This window comes from Schistocerca piceifrons, chromosome 10 (assembly GCF_021461385.2).
Source record: "Schistocerca piceifrons isolate TAMUIC-IGC-003096 chromosome 10, iqSchPice1.1, whole genome shotgun sequence".
Classification (NCBI taxonomy): Eukaryota; Metazoa; Arthropoda; class Insecta; order Orthoptera; family Acrididae; genus Schistocerca; species Schistocerca piceifrons.
In genome coordinates, this window is record NC_060147.1 from 134,904,474 (window position 1) to 134,914,735 (window position 10,262).

A 10,262-nucleotide genomic window follows, 5' to 3' on the forward strand; every position below is an offset into this window, starting at 1 on the left:
GTGTACTCAACGACGAACCTGGGTGCACGAATGGCAACAAGTCAGTTTTTCGGGTGAATCCAGGTTCTGTTTACAGCATCATGATGATCACATCCGTGTTTGGCGACATCGCGGTAAACGCACATTGGAAGCGTGTATTCGTCATCGTCATACTAGCGTATCACCTGGCGTGATGGTATGTGGTGCCATTGGTTATACGTCTCGGTCACCTCTTGTTCGCATTGACGGCACTTTGAACAGTGGACGTTACATTTCAGATTGCGACCCGTGGCTCTGCCCTTCATTCGATCCCTGCGAAACCCTACATATCAGCAGGATAATGCACGACCGCATGTTGCAGGTTCTGTACAGGCCTTTCTGGATACAGAAAATGTTCCACTGCTGCCCTGGCCAGCACATTCTCCAGATCTCTCACCAATTGAAAACGTCTGGTCAATGGTGGCCGAGCAACTGGCTCGTCACAATACGCCAGTCACTACTCTTGATGAACTGTGGTATCGTGTTGAAGCTGCATGGGCAGCTGTACCTGTACACGCCATGCAAGTTCTGTTTGACTCAATGCCCAGGCGTATCAAGGCCGTTATTACGGCCAGAGGTGGTTGCTTTTATCATGTGCATTTCTTCTTGGTGTAGCAATTTTAATGGCCAGTAGTGTATTTTGGTTATTTGTAGAGTAGGCTAATTGTATTTAATTTAACATTTATTATTAATTTAAAAAAACCGTAACTAATAATATGCTATTGGAAAGCACCTGACGGCCACATATGCAGTTTCGTCTTAACGTATTTATACATTCTTTATTCAGTGTCAACGTGACATTGACATCGAAACCTTGTAATCAATGAAGACGCGGATGTTATGCGAGTATATTAATGACAACAGTGATCCATTTTTTTATGACAGTGATGCAGGCCCTGACGGCACAGCAGGAGTTCATCAGATGTTAAAATTACCGCAAGCTGGCTTAACATTATATTCCCATCAGTCTGACCTCAAAATGTTTAGACACAGCATTTGTTAAAATTTTGCCGATTTCATGACTGGTAGCACCACACAGAGGTAATGAAATATACAGGGTTTATCACCTAATTGGTTGGCGTTTGTCACTCAGGCAGCAGCAGCCGGCCGAGACACAAGCAGCAGCTTGGGAGTGACTGATATTGTCACTTAAGAGTTCCTAAACACGAGAGAATTTTATATCATCGTCTATGTGCTTTAATGGTTTAGTTTCTTGAGTTTCTGTGTGTTAATTTAATCTCTAATAGCCACCGTTCTCGCGTTTTCGTTTGCGTCGGAAAGTAAACGGAGTTTGTGGCATATTACAAGTTTCTAATCAGAGGCGAATTATTTAGTTTCAACTGAGTGCTTCGGATCTGCGTAGTAATCTAATGTATTATAGTTCCTGCTCTAGGCGCGTCAGTCCGGAACCGCGCGACTGCTACGGTCGCAGGTTCGAATGCTGCCTCGGGCATGGATATGTGTGATGTCCTTAGGTTAGTTAGGTTTAAGTCGTTCTAAGTTCTAGGGGACTGATGTCCTCAGATGTTAAGTCCCATAGTGCTCAGAGTCAACCATAGTTCCTGCGTTTTCGTCAGTCTACTAGAGTTGCGCACGATGTGCCGATAGTCCGTTTATATGGTTTAGTTTCCGACGGTCTTTAGTATGGACAGGGACTGCGATTGTTGTGTGCAGATGCGAGCCGAGTCGGTGACACTTCGCTCTCAGCGTCAGGCTTTAATGGCTTCGTTTACACAGCTTGATGCTGCAGTGGATGGGCACCATTGTTGTGGGCCGGCCGTGGGGACCCAATGGACGTCCAGCGCGTCAGAGTCGTCCGATCGGTCCTCACCGGTGGCCAACACAGTTACTGCTCGCACCGAGGCTGACCCCTCACCTGCGGTAGGGTGGGAGGTCGCCCCGGGGCGAAGCAGGAGGCGAAAGACTTCCCAGGCGGCCGCACGTAAGGCCTCCCCGGTTTGTCTGACAAACAGGTTCCAGGTGCTGCCTGTGGCTGACACTGTCGCTGACCCAGATCTCTGAGCGGATGTCTGGTACATAGCAGAGTGGAAGGTCTAAATCAGACGCTCAAACGGTTCTCTGACCGTGAAGGCTGCAGATTCCTCGAGTTGCGGCAAAGGGTGGGTGGGTTTCGGGTTTCGCTGAATAGGTCAGGTGTCCATTATACGCAGGAGGCGGCTACATGGGTAGCACGGGCTGTGTGGCGTGGACTGGGCGGTTTTTTAGGCTAGAGGGTCTCTGGAAAACACAAGAAGGGCTTCAGTCACAAAGGGTGCCGGCCAACCACAGGAAGAACGTAGATACAGTAACAATCGGTATAACAGTTGTAAGTTGTCGTAGCTGTGTTGGGAAAGTACCAGAGCTCCAAGAGCTAATAGGAAGCACTGAAGCTCAAATCGTTATAGGCACTGAAAGCTGGCTGAAGCTGGATGTAAGCTCAGCCGCAATTTTTGCGAAGAACCTAACGGTATTCCGAAAGGACAGGCTAAACACGGTTGGCAATGGAGTTTTTGTTGCTGTTAGGAGTAGTTTAACTTGTCGCGAAATTGAAGTAGATACATCCTGTGAGTTAGTATGGGTAGAGGTCGTTCTTGGCAACCGGAATAAAATAATAACTGGATCCTTTGACCGACCTCCCAATTCAGTTGATACAGCTGCTGAAAGGTTCAAAGAAAACTTGAGTTTGATTTCAAAAACGCAGCCGGCTCATATGATTATTGTTGGTGATGACCTTAATTTACGCTCGATATGTTGGTGAAAATGCATGTTTAATTCTGGTGGTACGCTTAAAACAACATCCGAAATTGTGCTAAAAGCTGAGCCGTGCACGCCTCGTGTTCACGCTTTTTTTTTTTTTTTTTACAATCGTATTGACCAATTAGGATCACGTTAACAACTTCAGTTCCTCTTCTTCCTTTGTTGTTGTTTCCTATTTTTCCAGTATTCCCTCATTTTCTCCCCATGAAGTCTCTTCCTTTCTTCTGTCCATGTTGTTCCCGATTTTTTATTTGTTCTGCTTTGAAAGCCTTCCAAATTTAATACTTTGTTTTTAAAACGGTTTCTTTCTGCTATTTCTGATTCTTTGATGTTATTTCTTTCAAGATCTTTTCTTAGTTCTGTGATCCACGCTATTGTCGATTTCTTCTTCCAGAAATATAGGAGTATTTGTTTTGTTAGTCTATTTCCATCCATTCGGTAGAGATGTCCAAAAAAGGTTAATCTTCGTTTGGCCATTACTTCAGATATTTTCTCTATATTTTTGTAGATCTTCTCATTACTTCTTATTTTCCAACCATCTGCAGTTTTCATTGCACCCATTGTTTGTCATCTTCTATTACGGTACTGCCACCTTTTTCTTATTCCATGTACTGGCGTCACTAACTTCCTGCCTTACATGCCCGTGAGTGGCAGCAGCAGCACGTATCGATAAGAGCACCATCTCTGGAGTGGCCGATAGTATTTCCGGGTGGTAGTGTGTTGGAGACGGACAAGGAAGACGGTCGGGACACAGCACCAGTGCATTCGGGGACGGAGCCCTAGTGGGGTCCGCATAGACACTACCAGCGGGGACCACCGTTGGTTGTTCGTTCGGTCCGTCGCCTCATCGACGACGCGTTTTTGGGTATGATCCTTCCTGTGCAGACGTCCGGCCATCCTGATTTAGGTTTTCCGTGATTTCCCTAAATCACTCCAGGGAAATGGCAGGATGGTTCCTTTGAAAGGGCACGGCCGACTTCCTTCCCCGTCCTTTCGTAATCCGATGAGACCGATCACCTCGCTGTTTGGTCTCTTCCCCCAAACAATCCAAATCCGATCCTTCCTGTGCAGAGATGTCGGCTGTGTTCCCTCTGCATTGTTGGGTCCGAGCCAGTGTCTCCGGCACGTCGTCCGTCCGAAGGGAGTCAGTTCAGTTGGGAGCAGCAGTCGAGCACGGTGTTGGCAGTCGGCAGCAGGTGGGTCCGCACGGTGCACGAACGCGCCGGGACCGTGGTCGACGCCGACGCCGACGCCGACGGTAGACCTTCGGCCGGTCGGTCGCCTGATCGTCGGATGGCGACATGTGGTCTGCTGAGCTCTGACACCAGCAGCAGTCGGGAAAGAGTTGGCAGCCAGAAACAGTCGGGTCCGTTTGGTGTTAGTATTCGCCGGGAAGGTGGGCTGCCGTTGGTCATCTGCTCGGCTTGTCGTCTGAGTCGACGACGTTTTGCATCCTCAGAACGAACACCATTTTCCGACTCGGGACGTGGTTGGACCTGGTTGGTTCGTCGGAACTGAGCAGCGACGCAGTCTCCACAGCCCGAAGCCAGGCCGGGGCTTTTGGCGGCGGGCACTAGCTTTTCCATCTGTAGGCGCTGGCTGTGAGTGCGACTTTTCGCTTTCTTCCGAAGCAGGATCCGCAAGTTGGGTAATTAGTTACCTGTTCTTAAAACACAACTGTTACAATTTCTTTGTTATTTGTGGATTGTTGTTCCCTCAGCCCATGACGTGTGTGATAACAAGTCGTGTGTTTTGTTGCCTAGAATCTGCAGCCTCCAGTAGTGACTCAACAGTTGTGACTTGTGTTTTCGGATTCTTTTAAACTCGTCTTGGGTGTGTGTTTGATGCCTTGATCTTGGTGAGGTCCAGTTGAAGTTATTGGTATCTCGGTTTACTCTTCATCGGCCGATATTTTCCATTATCTGTGCAGTTGGATTTGACTGTTGGTCAGTCGGTCGGTCGTGAACCGTCCCTTGGTTGTGTTGCCTTCCGATTAAGAGGTTGTCGGTCGGGCTGCCTGTCTCACCTAAGCGTGCATTAGTGTTTCCTTCCCAGGCCGACCATTGGAACCTTATGAGCGCCGCTCCTTGTGTTCTGCATAGTCATTTCCTTTCATTTTCAAGTACCGTGTGTGGCCTTTAGCCGAGTTTAGCTTACTTAAACTGCAAGGCTGTTCTTTTAGACCTTAAGCCGCAAAATTGTTTCCTGCATGGTGCGTGTGGCCTTCAGCCGAGTTATAATCTCTTCTAAATTAGAAATTCAAAAACTTTGTCTTGCCCTTAAGTCATGACATTGTTATTCTTTAGTATGAGGCCTTCAGCCCAGTTTTACACGAAATATTTTAAGATAAGGCCTTCATCCTTTTTAAATTGGAAGCTCTTCTTCCTAGGCCTTAGCCGTTAAATTGTTTGTTGATACGCGGCCTTCAGCCGAGTTTTCAGCCTGTTTAGAATTAACATTTAAAAACTTTGTCTCTGCCTTAAGCCGTAACACTTTTCTTCCTTAATGTGTGGCCTTTTTAAAAGAAGCGAAACTCCCAGAACAACTCCTGTATCTCAATTCCTCGCTTAGGCCTTGGGCCATGGATTTTCGAATGTGGCTTTCAGCCGATTTAAATCAAATCAAAGGAGCTCCTTAGTTAAAACCTTGAGAGTTTTTAATTTTTGCTTATATTATTTTCTGTTTTAACTAGTAAAATTTATATGTTGAGTCTAACTACAGCAACTTATTTTGGCCCCTTTCCACAAATGTAACCTCACCCGCTCTGTCCTGCTGGTCCAGGGATTTCAAACGCATTCTCTGAAAATTATTTCGAGCAGTTAGTTCATGAGCCCACGCGAATCGTAAACGGTTGTGAAAACGCACCTGACCTCTTAGCAACGAATAATCCTGAGTTAATAACGAGCATCAAAACCGATTCAGGTATTAGTAAACACAGGGCTGTCGTAGCGAGACTGAATATTGTAACCCCCAAATCCTCCAAAAATAAACGAAAATACATATTCAAAAAATCAGATAAAAAAATCTCTTGACGCCATCCTAAGGGACAATCTCCACTCATTCCAAATTAATAACGGAAGTGTAGACCAGATGTGGCTTAAATTCAAACAAATAGTATCGGCAGTAATTGAGAGATTTATACCAAATAAATTAACGAACGACGGACCTGATCCTCCTTGGTGCACAAAACGGGTTAGAACACTGTTGCAGAAACAACGAAACAAACATGCCAAGTTTAAACAGATGCAAAATCTCCAAGATTGGCGATATTTTACAGAAGCTCAAAATTTAGCACAGACTTCAGTGCGAAATACTTATAACAGTTTCCACAATGAAATTTTGTCTCTAAACCTGGCAGAAAATCCAAGGAGAGTCTGGTCGTATGTGAATTATGTTAGCGGCAAGGAACAATCGATGCCTTCTATGCGCGGTAGTAATGGAGATACTATCGAAGACAGTGCTGCCAAAGCAGAGTTACTGAACACGGCCTTCGGAAATGCCCTCACAAAAAAAGATTCCAGAATTTGGTATTCCTTCCCTTTCGGAGTATGCTGATGCATTAGCTCCATACTTGACAAACATACACAACCGTTCGCTCGACGAAAGATCCGTACCCAGAGACTGGAAAGTAGCGCAGGTCACACCAATATTCAAGAAAGGTATTAGGAGTAATCCACTAAATTACAGGCCCATATAATTAACGCAGATATGCAGCAGGATTTTGGAACATATATTGTGTTCGAACAATATGAATTACCTCGAATAAAACGGCCTGTTGACACACAGTCACCATGGGTTTAGAAAACATCGTTCCTGTGAAACACAACTAGGTTTTTATTCACTTGAAGTGTTGAGCGCTATTAAGAAGGGATATCAGATCGATTCCGTATTTCTGGATTTCCGGAAGGCTCTTGACAGTGTACCACGTAAGCGGCTTGCAGTGAAATTGCGTGTTTATAAAATATCTAAGTTATGTGACTGGATTTGTGATTTCCTGTCAGAGAGGTCACAGTTCGTAGTTACTGACGGAAAGTCATCGAGTAAAACAGACTGGTATGATGGGAAGTAGCCTCTGCCGTACACTTCCAGTGGTTTCTAGGCCATCAATGAAGATGTAGACCTCCTTCTAACCCTGTATCCGCACCTCGTACACCCTGTCTGTTATGAATGAATGTACACCATGTGATCAAAAGTATCCGGACACCTGGCTAAAAATGAAGTTCGTGGAGCCCTCCATCGGTAACTCAGGAATTCAATATGGTGTTGACCCACCCTTAGCCTTAATGACAGCTTCCAATCCCGCAGGCATACGTTCAACCAGGTGCTGGAAGGTTTCTTGGGGAATGGCAGCACGGAGTGCTGCACTGAGGAGAGGTATCGATGTCGGTCGGTGAGGCCTGGCACGAAGTCAGCGTTCCAGAACATCCAAAAGGTTTTCTATAGGATTCAGGTCAGAACTGTGAGCAGGCCAGTCCATCACAGGGATGTTCTTGTCGTGTAACCACTCCGCCACAGGCCGTGCAAAAAAAATGGTTCAAATGTCTCTAAGCACTATGGGACTTAACATCTGAGATCAACAATCCCCTAGACTTACAACTACATAAACCTAACCAAGGACATCACACACATCCATGCCCGAGGCAGGATTCGAACCTGCGACCTTAGCAACAGCGCGGTTCCGGACTGAAGCGCCTAGAACCGCTCGGTCACAACGCCCAGCCAGGCCGTGCATTATAAACAGGTGCTCGATCATGTTGAAAGATGCAGTCGCCATCCCCGAATTGCTCTTCAACAGTGGGAAGCAAGAAGGTGCTCAAAACATCATGGTAGGCCTGTGCTAAGATAGTGCCACACAGAAGAACAAGGGGTGCAAGCCCCCTCCAAGAAAAACACGACCACACCATAAAACCACCGCCTACGAATTTTACTGTTGGCACTACACACGCAGGCAGATGACGCTCACCAAGCATTCACCATATCCCCAACCTGCCATCGAATCGCCACATGGTGTACCGTGATTCGTCACTCCACACAACGTTTTTCCACTGTTCAATCGTCCAATGTTTAGCTCCTTACACCAAGCGAGGCCTTGTTTGGTACTTACCGGCGTGATGTGTGGCTTATGACCAGCCGCTCGACCATGAAATCCCAGTTTTCTCACCTTCAGCCTAACTGTCATAGTACTTGCAGTGGATCCCAATGCAGTTTGAAACTCCTCTGTGATGATCTGGATAGATGTCAGCCTATTACACATTACGCCGCTCTTCAACTGTCGGCGGTCTCTGTCAGTCAACAGACGAGGTCGACCTGTACGCTTTTGTGCTGTACGTATCCCTTCACGTTTCCACTTCACTGTCACATCGGAAACAGTGGACCTAGGGATGTTTAGGAGTGTGGAAATCTCGCGTACGGACGTATGACACAAGTGGAACCCAATTATCTGATAACGTTCGAAGTCCGTGAGTTCCGCGGAGCGCACCATTCTGCTCTCTCACGATGTCTGATGAATACTGAGGTCACTGATATGGAGTACCTGGCAGCAGCAGCACAATGCACCTAATATGAAAAAGTATGTTTTTGGGGGTGTCTGGATACTTTCGATCACATAGTGTAGATTCCAGTACGATGCTTATGTCCACCATTTTGATGACGTCGCCGGTCAAAGCAGACCTGCAGGTTCAGCATCTCCCTATTTATTGGGCCAAAATACGGCATTCCAATAATTGAGAACCACTCCTCCTATTACAGAGGAAGACTTTTAGACAAACTGAAATGAGGAAAGTTCTTACCCGACTGCGAGAGTTGAGAAGTGCGTTGTAGTCGAGTCGCGAGTGAGCACAAGGCGGCGCAGTGCAGCCCATTTGCGGCGTTATCTCACGGCGAGATACGAGGAGCCGCGATAAACTACTGCCGGTTACGATACACGCAGCCAACAGTCCAAGTCTTAGGAATGTGCGCTCTGAGGCACGTCTTCCTACTCCTACTGCCACATTGTTTTTCTAAACTCTCTTTATTTTCTTCCTTTATTGTAATTTCATCCCCCCTCATCCCTTGTAGTAACTCCGCCTGGGGTCACTTGCCTTGCAACAGCCACTGCCGGTCCCAAATCCGGATTAAGGAGGGGGGTTGGGCACTGGGCTAACAACCCAGTCGTATAAAAAATTTGTTACGAAAAACGAACTTGCCTCGGACGTGGATGGATACAACGGAATACTAAAACTGCAAAGGACAAGCGGCATACGATTTAGAAATTTTAATTTTGGGTCTTGGAATGTTCAGAGCTTGAATAGAGCAGGAACCATCCAGAGTATGGCCTCAGAAATTAATCGATATAAACTGAACCTGGTGGCGGTACCAGAGACAAGATGGCTAGGAGAAGGAACTCACAAAGAGGATGGATACACACTATTCTACGGCGGGTGTGTAGATAAACACGAATTCGGCACTGGTTTTGTAATACATAACAAAGCAAATTCGGTGAAGGAATTCAAATCTGTTAATAAGAGAATATCCTACATAGTACTTGGAAACCAAGTGTCAGACATCACATTCATCAATGTTCATGCCCCAACTGGGGACAAAACAGATGAGGGAAAGGAAGAGTTCTGTGACCAACTAGAACAAACAATTGAGAGCACACCAACTAGAAATATCAGGATAGTGATGAGAGATTTTAATGGAAAAGCAGGAAAAGAAGAATTCTACATACCGGCTATAGGAAGGCACAGTTTGCATGATGAGACCAATAAGAATGGTCAGAGGATGAAATCAACTTAGCTATCTCAAAGAACACAAGAGAATACATGAGAGAACATGGTGTTCACCGGATGGAAGGACCACCAACCAAATAGGTCACATCTTGGTGGGCTAGCGTTATAGCCATAGAGTCATGGACGTCAGGTCGTATAGAGGAGCCGACTGTGCGTCAGGCCCCTTTCCTCATTGTGTGCAGGTTCAAAGTCATGTTCACCTACATGCATAAGATGAAGGGGACACTAGAACCTGCTTCGAATGTTGAGAAACTACGACAAAGTGCCATTAAAGAACACTATGCTATAGAAATCAAAAACCGTTTTGAGGCCCTAGAGACCCTGGAACCAAGAGAGAACGTGGAGGAAAGGTGGAAAGAAATAAAGTCCACGGTCTAAGTGTAGTGGAGGATATACTGGGAAGAAAAAAGGTAATGAAGAAGAGGAAATGGTTCAACGAGACATGCCAGAAGGCTACAGAAAAGAGAAGGAAGATCAAGGAGAATGAGCAGAAAAGGAAACATTTTTTCAACATCAGAAGGGAGACAGAGCGAATCCTAAGAGCACAGAAGAGAATATATCTAACCTGTTTGCTAGAAAAAGTTGAGGCAGAGAGCCAAAACAAGAACTCAAAGCAATTCTTCCAATACATAAAAAATTGGAAACGTGGATTTCAGAGCCCAACATTTTTCATTAGAGATAAGAAAGGCAACTTGATAAATGACAAGGAGAGAATTG

At 45.9% G+C, this 10,262-nt stretch overlaps 1 protein-coding gene across 1 annotated transcript in view; it reads right to left on the minus strand.

Moving 5' to 3' along the window:
- The window catches only part of LOC124718847 (juvenile hormone epoxide hydrolase 1-like), a 95,424-nt gene extending 86,790 nt beyond the window's left edge, over positions 1-8,634 (minus strand). The window contains exon 1 of the mRNA XM_047244471.1: positions 8,565-8,634. The gene's annotated coding sequence lies outside the window, so the exon portion shown is untranslated. The remainder of the gene's footprint in view (positions 1-8,564) is intronic.
- Positions 8,635-10,262: the final 1,628 nt, after the last annotated feature.